The 15,292-nt window shown below is 38.5% G+C and overlaps 2 long non-coding RNA genes across 3 annotated transcripts in view; one reads left to right on the top strand and one right to left on the bottom strand.

Annotated features, from left to right (window-relative positions):
* LOC123870727 overlaps positions 1–15,292 on the top strand; it is a 90,767-nt gene that overhangs the window by 63,201 nt on the left and 12,274 nt on the right. For both annotated transcript variants that reach the window (XR_006797136.1, XR_006797135.1), the window contains exon 3: positions 6,952–7,036. This is a non-coding gene — a long non-coding RNA (uncharacterized LOC123870727). The remainder of the gene's footprint in view (positions 1–6,951; positions 7,037–15,292) is intronic.
* LOC123870730 lies at positions 3,191–15,185 on the bottom strand. Its single transcript, XR_006797138.1, has 3 exons — positions 15,164–15,185; positions 9,219–9,223; positions 3,191–3,277 (listed from the first exon to the last, which is right to left on the bottom strand). It is a non-coding gene; the product is annotated as an uncharacterized LOC123870730 (long non-coding RNA).

The raw sequence follows: 15,292 nt of genomic DNA, 5'->3' as shown, positions 1-15,292 counted from the left end.
GGAAGTAAATTGTTAGCAATAAATCAGAGAGTGACCTGTGATATGGCATTACATATAGTATACATTGTCAAAAATTATAATATTAAAGCTGTGCGTATTGCGTGAGGAATAGGTTGCAAGAGAGTTGCAACTTGCAGGGTTTGATGCATACGCTATTGCCAGCAAACATGAGACATATTTTTATCTACAGGCAACGTCTGAGTAGGTAACGCATACGTCTAACGCAAGTTGAAATGTATTTAGTTAGACCTATCGACAAGATTGGAGTCGGGTGCAGTCTAAATGTGGCCCGTGTGTTTAGACTGTCCGTTTCTGTCAGTTTCGCGTGTCGTCCCCCGCACTTCACCACCCCGCTTGCACAAATCGAGACAGCACGAAATTTTCAAGATTTCTGGGTGTAATTTCTGGTTTTCGTAGTTCCCACATAATTATAACAATATAAAATAAATAACGATAATTTTTTTACTACATAATATTCATTAAATTTTCTAGGTCTGTGGTTTTTCCAAATTTCATTAAATTGCTTCGTTGTCTAGAAAAACGAGCACAAAGTTGGGCCTTTTTTTAAAGAAAAATACAAATCTTTGAGCCCCTGTAATTTTAAAACTACATATTTTTAGAAAAATCTAAAACACCACAGACACAGATATTAGTTTCTAGACTATGTCTGCAAAATTTCATGGACTTTGGTTGCTTAATATTCAAATGAAATGGGAACTACGATTGTATGGAGTAAGTGACGGAGAGAGCTCTGTTAAGTTGCTTAGTATTCAAATGAAATTGGAACTACGTTTGTACGGAGCGAGTGACGGAGAGACTAGATACCTGTGGCACGCGGACAGTCAGCCAGACCACGCCAGATCGACAGACAGACAGCAGAGTGACATTGATAGGGAACGGTACCCTAAAAAGTGCAAAATGATATCTGCATCATTTTTGAACTTGGTTTATAAGTCAATTTTTGAATCCATTTTTTTTTTTTTTTTTTAAATATTATTTTTTAGTTTTTCGCTATTAGATAATAGTTTGATTATGACTGGAGTAAATAAAATCTATCTCAATAATTATTATACCTACTGCATACCTAGGTACTCTCTTATTTTTAATACAGCTCCTTAGGTTACTACCTCTTTCCTTATTAACAGGTTGGTAGAACCTCGTGTCATTGGCTTGGCTTGATAACGTCAGAGCTGCTATATTGGATGTCATGTCCAAGATAGCAGCTAAAACTACCCTGGAACTACCCCGGAAGGGCTAACCGCGAGGGTTATAGAAAAATCTTACCCCTGATAACCAGGCTTCTTTGAAAATTAACAAAAAATAATTTCAAAATAAATGAATAACCATTTTCATAAACGGATCAAGAAATGATTTGTTTATTGAAACAATCCTGTTAGGAGAATAGGTAACAGAGTTAAAAGAGTTGTAATGAAGTTGTAGAGCTCAGAGCTCACACAACTAGCGCCATCTGTTGACCAGTAGCGATAACGTGCGACTCGAAACCTAGGAAATAAACACTGACCTAGACAATAAACACTGCTTCCTGCTCATTAGCAAGATTTATCAAAATATATAGAAGGCTCGCTCTCGCTTCGCACCATTGCCCTTAATTTGATGTACACGGCAACCTTGAAGCAGAAAATATCGGCCAAGTGCGAGTCAAACTCGCGCACCGAGGGTTCCGTACAATAGAATTAGCAAAACGGTAAGAATCAATTTTGTTAACGAACCTCAAAACTAACTTTGTTTGTAGAGGTTTATTTTTAATATCAAAAAAACTAAGCTAGTTAGAGCGTTGGTTTTATTTTTCCGGTAAAATATAGGTACATAAGTAAACTGCTATGGAAATTGACTATAATTATGTATTTCAGATTTTTCATCGGTAAACTTCGGAGATAAAGGGGGAGGAACGGTATTTTTTCGACACTGCACGATAAATCAAAAATTATAATGCTTAAAAAATCTGTTTATTAGATAAATTGAATCTGTATATATATTATATAAAATTGAAAATACGAATTATTTGTTCATGAACACATTTTCCTTTTTTTTAGTGATGTAACCACACATTCATGGTTTTGGGATTTTTCTCTTTATTTGTGCTGTGAGACGATGAAGTGATCCTATAACGGTTCCTTTGAATCCTTACAAAATTAGCTCCTTAATTATTATGAAATATCCTCCGACCTAAGTGTTACGTTTGACGACCGACCAGCTTCCTGCCGCATCACCAGGCCCTGCTCCCTAACTAACTACCAATCACTCGTCGAGACTATCCCGACGGCTCCATGAATGTTACCACATCATCACATATAAAGTTAGAGGTTATAATTCGACAAAACGGCTGAACAGATTTTCATAAAACATAGCTAAGACTAAGAACCATCACGATTAACCGGCCTCTGGCGAAAAACCCATAATTTAAGGGATATGGGGCTTAATAAATACTGCCATATCCCATCCAGGTTAGCCCACTACCATCTTAGACTGTATCATCGCTGACCATCAGGTAACATTGCAGTCAAGGGCTAACATGTGTCTGAATAAGAATAAAAAATAAAAATGTTTCACTAACTAGTATGATCAACACTAATAGCCACGGAGCTCATATTTTGATATTTATTTTTAATCCATTGAAGTTTTCTTCGGAAAAATATATTACTATTACTCAGTGAAGCAGCAATGTACAACCAACCAATATTAAAAGAGCTCGGTGGCTGTAATTTAGGCTGAGATCTATGGAGCGTACTTTGACTTTGCTCAGACTAAAACGAGACAGATTTATGTCAACGAGTGCTATCTCGTTTTAACAGTGTCTTAAGTCCGAGCAAAGTCAAAGTGCACTCTAAAGATCTCAACCTTGCTCGCTGAGAGCGAATCACCCCACACAAGACTATTTCATGCCATATCAAACCGTTAGTGACACATTATATTTAAGATTATTTCGTAGTCGGTTAAAGAGTAGAAACTGGTGAAAACTCTGGCAAGAAATATAAGAGCACACGTGAACACAGCGAGATCTACATTCGAGCCGGGACTCGAACTTGGGACCGTGTCATTGCCTCGTGAACTGTGCACTGTTTCCATTACCACACTCAATTTTTTCGAGACGAGTTTTTTCTCGGTGGCAACCTATCTGGCGCAGTGGTGAGCACTGTGGTCTTGTAAACGGTAGGTCGCGGGTTCGATTCCCGGCAGGTGCACTTGGGAATTCATAATTTCTAAATTATCTCTGGTCTGGGTCTGGTAGGAGACTTCGTCCATGGCTAGTTACTAACTTAGCAAAAGCTGTGCTGCCAAACGATTTAGCGTTCTGGAAGGATGCTGTGTAGAAATCATTCAGGGGTATGGTTTTATAAAACTGTCATACCCCTTCCAAGTTTACCCGCTTCCTTTTTAGACTGCAACATCACTTACCACTAGGTGAGATCGCAGTCATGGAGTAACTTAAAACGGAATAAAAAAATGATCCTCACTAATATTATAAATAGAAAAGAGTGTCTGTCTGTGCCTGTCAGTCTTTCATGGCTCATCTTTTGAACTAGCTTACGTCCAGGAGACGCTATTCATGCTGGAAAAGCAAAATATGTAAGTGCTATTAGGATTTTTAAAAAGCCCTGAAGCCATGAAGACCTAATCGCGGGCGACAGCTAGTGCCTAGATTTCGTCTTTTTTAGTCATTTTCGTCGTCATTTCACCTTTCCATAAAATCCGACAGCCGTGCTAACCAGGGCTGGAACAACTCTCACGCAGCCAGCTTAATATTGTGTGAGCGTGATAGTTAAAGTTATTGTTTTGTTTTCCTAATACGATTATAAAGTACACCGTGATTTTTTGTTTTTAAACCCACCCGTGAGCGGCGCGTCAACCGATAATAATTATTGTTTGTTTTGAGGTTGAGGTTTTCTGAAAGACTTGGATCAGGCAAAATATCAAGAGGATCATCTCGCGAAACAGTGTATGTTTTACAACTAGCTGCTATAAACTTCACAAATCCTAAATATTACATTCTAATTTCTAATGCATTAAAATAAATAGAGCAAACTACTGCAACTATACAAACTTCAAATATTATTTTTATAAAACAGTATTCCTAAGAATTGAATAAAACATGTTTTAAAATACACGCATACCTGATCCAACTGAATATTTTGTAATCGTTATTAAAAATCGTTTCGTGTGCTACAATGGAGTCGATCCCGCGTAACGCGGTAGCCGGACCGGCCTGGCCTGTCTGCGCTGAATCACGCACGCACACCGGCGCGCGCGCACGCACACCGGCGCGCGCGCACGCGTGTGCACACCACGCTACACGCCACGCACGTGTGAGTGAGGTGTGCGTGTGTGTACAAATTGACAAGAAAATTATGCTTGCGAATTTGTATGGAGAGATAAACCAGTGCAAAGTGACCCCTACGTAGTAAAGGATGCTTTACTTCCTCGAGGTCACAGTGTAGCGCGCGTAAAAAGCGAATTTATTCATAGCGATAAGCCAATGTAAGCTGAACTCTACATAGCACAGAATTGTATTAGTTTTGTAGGTCAAACAGTTTTTGTGTTATTATTTGGAAGTGTGTTTTTTGTAGTTGCGTATATTTTGTTGTTAGAGATAATCAGTATTATGATGACCCCGTGTGTAGTACAGTTCATAGGTACCTATTTATTTATGGCGATAAGTTTTGTCTGTACAACGTAGTATAGCTGCGAATGTTTGTAACATCTTTTTATGTCAACTTTGAGTTAGCTATGCTACCATTCTGCAAAAGCGGTGATAGCCTAGCGGTTAAGTCAGCTGCCCAGTCGTGGGGTTCGGGGTTCGATCCCGGCCACGCACCTCGAAATTATAAACAACTAGGGGATGCCCGCGGCTTCGCCTGCGTGGTTTTCGATTTTTTAAATCCCGTAGGAACTCTTTGATTTTCCGGGATAAAAAGTAACCTATGTCCTTCCCCGGGATGTATCCCAAGTCTATACCAAATTTCATTAAAATCAGTTTAGCGGTTGGGCCGTGAAAACGTAGCAGACAGACAGACAGACACACTTTCGCATTTATAATATTAAGTATGGATTAAATATTAGGTACCTATTTGCTTATAACGGTGAAGGAAACCTGCATGCCTGACAGTTCTCTATAATGTTCGCAAAAGTGTGTGAAGTCTGCCTCCGCACTTCGCCAGAGTGGCATACTGTGGACATAACTCATACCCCTTCTCATTCCGAGAGGAGACCTTGCTATGCAGTAGGGGGCTGACGATGGGTTGATCATACATAAGTATCACGTTGAAGCAAACTGAACATTTATTTTGAGTAAGTTACATTCAAGTAGGTAGTTACTTGAATATATTGAGTAGTTGACAGAAAGCTCACATTCGCCAGCCTCACGCCCGTTGATGTCTATTGTACTTGAACTTTCACACGCTGCACGTAGCCTGCCTTACCACCTTACCGTAGCCGCCTTGTAAATTATGCCAACTCCATTTTTGGAAATATTCAAATAAATCGATGATCACTAATCTATATCTATACTAATGCTAATAATAAATTGCTTATAATTTGAGCTTTACCATAAATGAATAACACGTTTTTAAAAAAAAATTGTGTCTGTCTGTTTTAACGAGCTAACATTGGAACAGCTGAACCTATTTTGACGGAACTTTCACTGACAAGTAGAGAATTAACCAAGGAATAACAAATGCTACTTTTTTTATCAACTTTAAAAAAGAAATGTTTTTCTACCTATGTACACTGAAATCTGAACTGATTGGCGTTTTTTTTTACGATATAGAAACTTTGCGACAAAAAAATAGGATTCCTCTTTATTGACTAGAATAGGATAGGATTGATTCCTTCTTAATCTTGATGCTGCAGGGGACTTGACCATCAACACTGATGGGATTTAGAAACTATTGGTCATAAATTGATATAGGAGGTACCTACTTCAAACTACCTTACATCCCAGGGATGGGCTACTACGAATAGGCTACGTTTTAATGGAAAATCAAAAGTTCCCACGGGATTTTCAAAAATCTAAATATACGCGGGCGAAGCCGCGGGCATCATCTAGTGGTTATATAAATTCAGTTCATTGACTTTCCATTTCGTAGACTAACTGACTCACCGCGGCTTCGCTCACTTGGACTCTACGTTTTACAGGAAATTACAACCTATATGCAAAATTTTAATTTTCTTGACCCGACGGCATAAGATTACATTGATATGACATTATGTCACTTTATCTCACTTTGTCTCTGACAGTCAGTTTATCTATACATAAAAAAGACCTATCCACCAAGAAAGGGTTTTTGAAAATTCCACCCCTATGAGGGGTTAATGATGATGGATGGGATGAAAGTATGTGTGAAAGTCCGTCAATTTTCAAGTTGCATCCATGATATTTATAATTAGTAATAGGTAGTATTATATTATTTATATTAAGTAACAAGTGTAAATTAACAATTTATAACACCCCCGACAAGTGAAGGTTACAGTAACTAGAATCAAGCTGGTAACTTTCAAACGGCTGAACCGATTTTCTTGGATGATAGCTAAGAACACTCTCGATCAAACCACCTTTCAAACAAAAAAAACTAAATTTAAATCGGTTCATTCGTTTAGGCGCTACGATGCCACAGACAGATACACAGATACACACGTCAAACTTATAACACCCCTCTTTTTGGGTCGGGGGTTAAAAAGATTTGCCCTGACTGACTGACTGAATGATCTGTCAATGGGCAGCCTAAGCGCTGGTGCAAAAAAATACAGTAGGTGTGTTTAATGGCTTAGTAGGCACACACTAAGCAGAGATTTTTAAAAATCCCACCCCTAAGAGGGTTCAATATAGAGAATGAAAGTTTTTACGTATGAAAGTCCGTCATTTTCCAAGTTACTCAATCCGTGAAATAATGGCATTTCGGTTTTCGATTAAAAATGAAAATAAACTTGTTTCAGAATTTTTGGATTCACCGATTTTGAAAAATTGCACCCAAGCCGGAGCGGGTCAGCTTGTGTTGTGTAAATACATAATATATTATAGGTAAGTGCAATGCAATTTTTTTCGCATTTCCGGTTAATCAATAATCATACTAATACTATACCTAAAGTGTGTTTGATTGATGGTTTGCCCTTCAACAACGATGCAACGGATCGGGTGGTTTTTGCATGGATATACCTACCTAGTTAAGAACCTGGAGAGTGATATATTATATAGGCTGCTTTTAATTCCAGAAAATTTCATTTTTCATTTTCTTTTCATTTTTGTATTTACGCGCATTTTTCATACCCGATTTTTTGGTTTTGTACATAAATTGTTTAATGGGTGTGAAGTGTGAACGTTTCTTTGGAGACAGCTGTTGTGGTTTATGTTTTGTGTGCGTTGCCTGTTATTTTACTTTAGTACTGTGTGTCGCCATAATAATAATATGAATAAAAATGAAAAAAGAAGAAAATCAAAGAGTTTCCACGGGATTTTAAAAACCTAAATTCACGCGGATGAGGTCGCGGGCATCAGCTAATCTATACTTAGGTAATATTATAAATGCGAAAGTGTGTCTGTCTGTCTGTCTGTCTGCTACGTTTTCACGGCTCAACGGCTAAACCGATTTTAACGAAATTTGGTACAGAGTTAGCTTACATCCCGGGGACGGACATAGGCTACTGTTTATTCCAGAAAATCAAAGAATTCCCACGGGATTCCTAAAAACCCATCCGCTTAATCGAATTGTATGAAAGGTACCGAGGTAGCTTGCGTCCCTGCAATTGATATAAGCATCTTTTTATCCTGGAAAATCAAAGAGTTTCCACGGGATTTTAATAACCCAAATCCACGCGGAAGAAGCCGCGGGCATCAGCTAGTAAATTATAAACGCTAGGTAAAGTCGGTCGAAGATCGTATAAATGCAATGTTTCTTAACAAAGGAGCATCGAATCGATACCGCGAGCGTTGGTGCTGGGGTGCAAGCTGCACCCCATTGGCCGGCCCCGGGGTGAGCTCCGGGGGTGGGTCCGCGGGCGCGGGGCACAATCATTATGTGCAATGACTTTACTCGCCCTTCGGGGATTCGCCCACAAGGAGCCCTATTCACTTTGATTTTTGTTATATTTACTTTTTGGCGTTCCATATTTCTTAATGGAACAACCCTTTTTAAGGTTCCGTACTCAAAGAGTAAAAACGGTCAGCTGTCTGTCCGTCTGTCTGTCTGTCCGCCGGTCAAAGGTCTATAGCTAGTAGACGAAATGAGTAACAAAGCTGAAGCACGAACCCTTTTTTTTCTCTCTCGTCTGGCTTTACAAAGATTAGCCAATGTCAAGTTTGTAGTTATTTGTAATAAGTTATTTAAACTATACAAGTATGGACCCCGTCTGTGCCGGCGCTCGCCGACACACGCACGGCACCCCCTTAGAGCGCTTTCCAGTCAGTTTTAACAAAAAAAAACACTCCAAAGAGGCAGAGCACGCCCGCCAGCTAACACCAACACAGACGAAGTCCCAAGAACCCTTTACACTTCATATTGTTTGTGAATCCACATTGGCACCGACTCCAAAAAATGTTATTATACAACTACATTTACTCTTATATACAAAATATATTCGGTAATAAATTAAATAATTTTTACTTTTTAGTGTTTGTGGTTATTGAAGTCGGTTTTTTATTTTTATTTATTGTACAATTTTTATTGGCCCCACTGTATTAAAATATGCTATTGCTGGTTTAAAAACCTACTGTTTACTAAGCTATTACAATGATCGCGGGTAATTTGCTCTTATTCATCTCCAAGATATTCATCAGATCTTCACCAAATTGAATTGGGACCACCTCTGAAGTATGAATTATGAAAATCGGTTCATTTTGAAATCGCATAAAAAACAGACGAAAAAAAACATACAGTCTATTTGAGAACCTCCTCATTTTTTGAAGTCGGTTAAAAATAAAACCAATGCTATAACTTACATAGTTTTTTAAATATTAACAAAGCTAGTTTTGCGGGTCGTGATTCTCGCCGCTTTACTTCTGAAGTACGGAACCCTCGGTGCGCGAGTGTGACTCGCACTTGGCTGGTATATTTTTTAATTATTTTATTTACTTGTCTATTATTTATTGGTACGGACATAAATTATATCCCAATTACACTAATTAAATTACTATAATTGTGGACATTATAATGCCTTGTAAGCCGCTGAGCATATTGCTAGAATGACTCTACCGATACATCGATGACTCTACCTTCTTTGATGATCATGCACCACAGATGGTGAGCGTAAGGATTGTAAACACTACTTACTTTTGCCTAGTCAGTCAATTATAGTTTCTCGGCTTTCTACAAATTACCTATCTACTCTTCTGAAGCCTTAAAATTAAAGTTAGCATTAATTCTTCATTTCTATACAAAATGTTTTGAAAAACGGCACACTGAGAAATGGCTCTCATAAAGAACTTCCTCGTGTCAGTAATTGACATTTGCACATGTCATTGATGCAAACCAAAATATACCGTATTTACTGAACCAATACAGTTAAAATCCACTTAAAGCTACAACACTTATCATCTCTGAAGCAAATAGGAAATATTTTCAACCTTATTTCCACGGAATAAGAGTCGATTTAATCAATAAATTTTGATAGAGCGTAGCGCCAAATAGTATGGATCCTATTCCAATTTAATAAGAGTTAATATTTTGAAACTAAAATCGAAACCGAGTTTTGAATCTCGGTACATCGCAAAAAGCGACACGCGTTCGGTCGACGAACTTGTTTGGATGTGTGCGTTACATCGCCGGCGTGTGTTGTGCTTGTGTGTGTTCCAACGATATGCTTAGAACGTGTCGTATACGTTGTGTCGCATGCGCGTGTGTGTGCGCTTGTACTAGTGTGCGTGCAACGACCGCGTAGAGTTCTGTGCTTGTGTGAACTTCCACTGATACAGCATGATTAGAATCGTGTTCCTTGATTTACTTCTTATAAGATTTGACCAATAAATTGAGTAATTGATTATAATGATGATGATGATGGGTATAATGACGCATTTTATTTAAATCTATTAGGTATCTTGACAGATTTTTTTTAAAATTCTCGTTAGTAACAGTAACTTTTAACCCTCGGTGTAAGAGAACGGTGTTTCAAGTTTAACAGCTTTGTCTGTTCGTGTGTATGGTAACTTGGGCCTGATACTACAACATGCTGACTCCACAACTTACTACGGCAGATGTATCTTGTTTGATCTCGAAGACTAGGTAGTTGGCTTACAGACTAGCAGGGTCAAGGTCCAATCATTACGACTACAAATCGACACAAAATTTGACTAAAATATATAAGTATCTACAAGCTCATCGATATAGTGCGATATCCAACCACCATAGACAACATTGCGGGTTATTCTTTTATTGAAGTAAAAATTTCTTTAGGTGCGTTGGGCGATATTGGGACGGTAAAAAGTTCCAGGTTGCGTCAGCGACATGCTAATATTTACACAAACAAAATTATACTCTTAAGCAATCGTTATTAAATTCAATTTTCACTGTCTATTATATGCCAGTTTATTGTTTATGGAAAACTAATCTTAACTTTTGAGTTAACTAGGTATAGTATGTTTGTAATTTTGGTTGGATCATTGATTGGTACTATTATTAGTTGTATCGGGGGAGTTATAAACTCACAGCTTTGCTGGTGGCATTGACATGTAAAAATATCCAGATGTTTTTTGAATTAAAAACTGCCGTCGCCGTCGCCGCCAAAGGCGCAAGAGTCGGGTTCTGTCTCTCTCGAAATTTTTAGAATATCTGCACCTTTTTCTCTTTAATATTTCTAAAATAGGGCTGAAGATGAATTTTAAATTAAAGTATCTAAATTTTACAAATTACTCTACAAATTTTAAATACTTACGAGATTAGACAAATTTTAATTAGATTTGTCTGTCCATTTCTTATTACATTGGTGAAAAAAAAAAGATACGAATACTCTAAAATTGAGTTGCGATCAGAACCAGTACCTATATCTGTAGCTACAAGTAAGCTGAGAACTACTGTTACTTCATAGTTTTTAGTTTTCACTAACTGCAAATTTTTTGGTTGCTATTGTTCAAATCACTTAACATGATGTATAAAGACTGCGTCAGTTGCGTGTGTGCGTGCGTGTGCGTGTGTGCGTGCGTGTGCGTGTGTGCGTGCGTGTGCGTGTGTGCGTATCTTTGCGGCCAGGATTGTTGGGAGTTGGGAGCCCATGTTGTTGTTAACAATAATAATCCTATTATTATTATTATTGAGAAGCAGCGAGCCACGTGGCAGATAACCAACTAGAATATGGCTCGGTAGACGTGTTTGTGGCCGGTTATATCCACCATGTTGGATTTGTCATAACGTCTTTGAACTGTAAAAGGCATATCTATGGTAAAAGGCCAGCGCTCACGTCTTACGTAGAATGACAAACAACTAAAACTCATATTAATACGGTTGCAACTTGCAATTGTATTGATTAAAGAAAAATGAAAAAAATCGGCCAAGGGTGAGTCAGACTCGCGCATCGAGGGTTCCGTACTCGGGTATTTTTTCTGACAATTGACTGTTATGCTTAAAAATAAATTCAAATCAGTTTTAGAATGTACAAGCAAAGCCCTTTCATATGATACCCCACTTGGTATAGTTATCTTACTTTGAAAATTTAAACACATTTAAATTTTTTTTAATGATGTAACCACAAATTCATGGTTTTCGGACTTATTCCTTTCCGAATCCACACGACTTAGGAGTTCACTATCTTGCAGCATCAGGATTGAAGAGTTGGGACTTGGAATTCAATAACAAAATCTATGCTTGGCATTTACAATATAATTTCACCAGGAACAGTTCTTAAATCTGTATGGTTCAGGAGTACTGTACCTACTGCATCATTAGGGTTGAGGAGTTCAGATTTGGAGTTTAATCGTGAAGACGTTGCTTTATAAGTACCTAAAATATCAGTTCACCATCAGGAATTCCCAAATTCCCACGACTTAGGAGTTCAGTCCCAGGATCAGCATCAGGATTGAAGAGTTAGGACCCAAAGCTCAAGGATGTAGTTTATGCTTGGTACATAAAATAATATTGCACCATCCGCAGTTCCCGAATCACTACAGTTTAGAAGTCCTGTGCGCTACATCACCAGGGTTGAGGAGTTGAGATTTGGAGTCCAAGCATGAAGTCGTTGCTTGGTACCTTTAATATTAATTCACTATGGACGCTTCCTGAATGTTGATAACTTAGCCGGGCAGTAACCCTGCTGCAAGAAATTGGATCCAGATTTTTTTATGGTACCACCCCGGAAACTTCTGTTGATTGAAAAAACCGGCCAAGTGCGAGTCAGACACCGAGGGTTCCGTACTCGTAAAAACGCTCGAGTACGAATCTACAGGGTGTTTGGTAATTACTATATAATGACGACACGTACCCATATGCTACTTTGATCTAATAAATACAATGCTGAAGTAGGTATAATGACGAAATTAAATTATAAAAAATTCCATACAAAATTTTAATTTTTTAAAGTCGTAGCCTATGACAAAAGGCCGTAGCCTTTCCAAAAGAAAACACTTTCTCATTTATAATATTACCTAGAATGTAGACGGCAGTATGTATGAGTGTATGAGTGTGAAACACATGAGCCTACGTTCGGCTCGGCGCAGTCGGGTAAGCGGCGCACGCGCAGCGCGTGGGGCAGGTCGCGGTCGGGAGCGGCGCGCTATCTGTGTATTGTACTCGTATATCCGCTCAAGGTCGAAGCATTTAGGTAGGTATTGTAATCATGCATGATTTTTGCCACTAGTCCGTTTACATGCTTTATTATCAGCTGTTTACCAAATTTTATTATTATCCTCTACTTAATTTTATTTAAATAAAAATTGGTTTAGATATCTTAGCCGAGTTCGTGATTTTTATTTTTAGGGTTCTGTACCTGATGGTTGCCAACGGAGACTATTACTAAACCTACGCTGGCTGTCAGTCCGTCCGTCTGCAGGCTGTATTTCTGAACCGTAGATGAGAGATAGTTGGAATTTTCCCAGAATGTGTACTCTATTGCCATTTTGCGCTTTAATTACTTTTATTCATTCATTCATTCAAAAATTTCAAAATGGCCGCCATGAAAATTAAAAAAAAAAGTATTTAGTCATTTTATGTATAATATGTGATGTTACGGAACCGCTCGTGTGCGCGTCCGACTTGCACCGACCGAGCTTTTAAACTGTAACAGATTGGTATATGTATGTGTCTGAGTAAGAATTATAAGTTAGAAATATGAAATTGACACAAAAAAAAGCATTTAGCATTACTGTCCTAAAAACCCCATAAAAATATAAAACCATAATATTGTTTAATGGAAGGAGTCGCAACCCTCAACCGTGAAGAGGAAGACCAATACAAAAAAATAAATAAACGAGCTTTCACATGCATTGATGCATCAATCGTGTAAGTCTACTATCTGATGCCCGCAACTTCGTCCGCGTGGATTTATGTTATTCAAAATCCCGTGGGAACTCTTTGATTTTTCTCATTCTAAACAGCCAAATCCGTTCGGTATTTTTGCATGAAAGAGTAACACACACACACACACACATACAAACTTTCGCCATTATATTAGTGTGAAGTCTGTGAATGAATCAGTCAGGGTAAGTGTTAGTAGTAACTAGTGGAGCATAGACTAGACTCCTAGAGACATCACCTAGATAAGAAAATCTAAGTAGAAGGAGGGTATCCCTAAAACTCCAAGAACTTATATTCCGAACGTTCGTTAGCTTTCCAAAATGTTCCAAGTTCAGTACTTAGTTAGTGATTCCATAAGGGGCATGCAAAGCTAAAGCCTGCAAGCGCCGTCTCGCCAACAATTTGCAGTCTGGAGGGACGCGGGTTCGACGCCCGGCCGGGGATGTCTGATCGAGGAGCGATACCAAAAAAATCTTTAAGTATATTATAGAAGCAGGCGTTATTTTGCGGAAGTCCATAATATAGTCATAGTCATTTTTTGTTGATAATATACATTATTCGTCAATACAATTACATTACGTAATTAGTGGCACCAAAGTAGTTTCACGGCATTAATTTCATAATCAATTGCACGTGTAAACGTCTAATTTCGTAATGCATGTGTCATGAAATTAGACGGTCACACCTGCAATTGATAGTGAAATTAATGTCGTGAAAATAATCTCGTTCCACTAATTTCGTTATGTAAATTCCGCTTAATGCATAAATTTTGAGAAATTACTCGGCATATTTTCTGTATGTGGCAACTGTCATGTCAAACGTAAGGGGCTCAGCTTTAGATTAAAGACCGTATTTTTGACATGACAGCTGACACATAGAGCCAATATGGCGACCACGTTCTGAATTACTATCTTGTGGTTTTAGGGTCCCGTGCCTCAAAAGGAAAAACGGAACCCTTATAGGATCACTTTGCTGTCTGTCTGTCTATACAGAATCCCGAAGCTGAGGCGTCAGTTTTCTCAATACTCGTCTTTTCGTAAATGGCATCAAGAATGTTTTTTTGTATTTTTGTTCCGGTTACTAATCAAAGACAGTCATTAAAACTAGATTTTATTGAATAGTCAGCTGCGAGCCCTATTGCTCTATGTATTCATTATTTATTTACAAAGCATTTATCTTTTTTCTTAGTTTCAAAAATAGTTATCAACGTGGATGGACCCCTAAAAACAAGTAGCTAATTTAAAAGCTTAGCCCCAAAAATTAAAAAAATTACCAGTATCATTCAAGATGGTGTAAGGATTGTAACAGTACCATACCATACTTCCATATCTATTCAGGCAATTTTGAAGTTACGGAGATATTCACATACACACACTCTGAAAACGTTACACTGGTTTTGTCAGTCAGTCGTGCAATAAGGTTTTTCTGCAAGCGGTGCGTCCGCAGGGCGTTGACCGGCTGCATCGGCGGCGCGCTGCAGGCTCGGGCTAGAGATTAGGAACTCAAAGGTTACAAGTTCGATGCCTGGCCGGTGTTATAATATATACTTACTATCTGACGGCCTCCCTGGCGCAGTGGTGCTGTGGTCTTATTATTGGGAAGTTCCGGGTTCGATTCTCGGCAGGTGTTTGGAATTTTATTATTTCTCAATTTCTGATCTGGTCTGGTGGGGGCTTCGGCCGTGGCTAGTTTCCATCCTATCAGCAAAGCCGTACCGCCAAGCGATTTAGCGTTCCGGTACGATGCCGTGTAGAAACCAAAGGGGTATGGGTTTAAAAAAACTGCCCTACCCCTTCCAGGTTAGCCCGCAGACTGCATCATCATTCATCACTTACCATCAAGTG

This window comes from Maniola jurtina, chromosome 13, assembly GCF_905333055.1.
Source record: "Maniola jurtina chromosome 13, ilManJurt1.1, whole genome shotgun sequence".
Taxonomy (NCBI): domain Eukaryota; kingdom Metazoa; phylum Arthropoda; class Insecta; order Lepidoptera; family Nymphalidae; genus Maniola; species Maniola jurtina.
The sequence above is the reverse complement of the archived record's forward strand: the minus strand, read 5'-3'. Positions and strand labels throughout refer to the sequence as shown.